Consider the following 901-nt stretch of genomic DNA (forward strand, 5'->3'; position numbering starts at 1 on the left):
GATCCAAGAGAACCTCACTTAACAGTTGTGAAAAGGATTTTCAAGTATCTTAAGGGAACAGCTGATCTGGGATTGTGGTATCCCAGAGAATCAGATTTTAAACTAATAGGTTACTCAGATGCAGATTTTGCAGGTTGCAAAATTGACAGGAAAAGCACAAGTGGAAGCTGCCAATTTCTTGGAGGCAGATTAGTTTCTTGGTTTAGTAAGAAACAAAAGTCAATTTCCACATCAACTGCAGAAGTAGAGTACATTGCTGCAGGAAGCTGTTGTGCACAGATTCTTTGGATGAAGAATCAGTTACTGGATTATGGGTTAACATATTTTAAAATCCCTATTTATTGTGATAATCAAAGTGTTATTGCTATGACAGGTAATCCAGTTCAACACTCAACGACAAAGCACATCAGCATTAGGTACCACTTCATAAGGGAACATGTGGATGAAGGTACAGTGGAATTGTACTTTGTTCCAACAGATCAATAACTAGCAGATATCTTCACAAAACCACTATGTGAAGCTACTTTTACAAGATTGGTAAATGAACTTGGAATGGTTTCAGGTTCTTTCTCTAAATCTGCTTAGTTTTTGTTCTGATGCATCAGACTTTATGATCAGTATTTACAGATATTACTCTCTCTGTGTATTCTATGTTTAATTGAAAATTGCTTACGTACTGATTGTTATCTGATGTGAATTTCTAAACTCTGATAGTGATATGACTGTTTCTGTGACTATTCAATCCTATGAGGACACCTGTGATAGATGTTTACCTAGTAGTCTTCAATATACTAGAGATCCCATGTTAGAAGTAATTATTTATGTGGAAATCCATTGACACAAGCAAATTCTGATATTGAGCTTAGTTAAGTTTACTTTCTCTATCTTATTACTAAGTCAA

The sequence above is a fragment of the Apium graveolens genome, chromosome 8 (genome assembly GCF_009905375.1).
Source record: "Apium graveolens cultivar Ventura chromosome 8, ASM990537v1, whole genome shotgun sequence".
Taxonomy (NCBI): Eukaryota; Viridiplantae; Streptophyta; class Magnoliopsida; order Apiales; family Apiaceae; genus Apium; species Apium graveolens.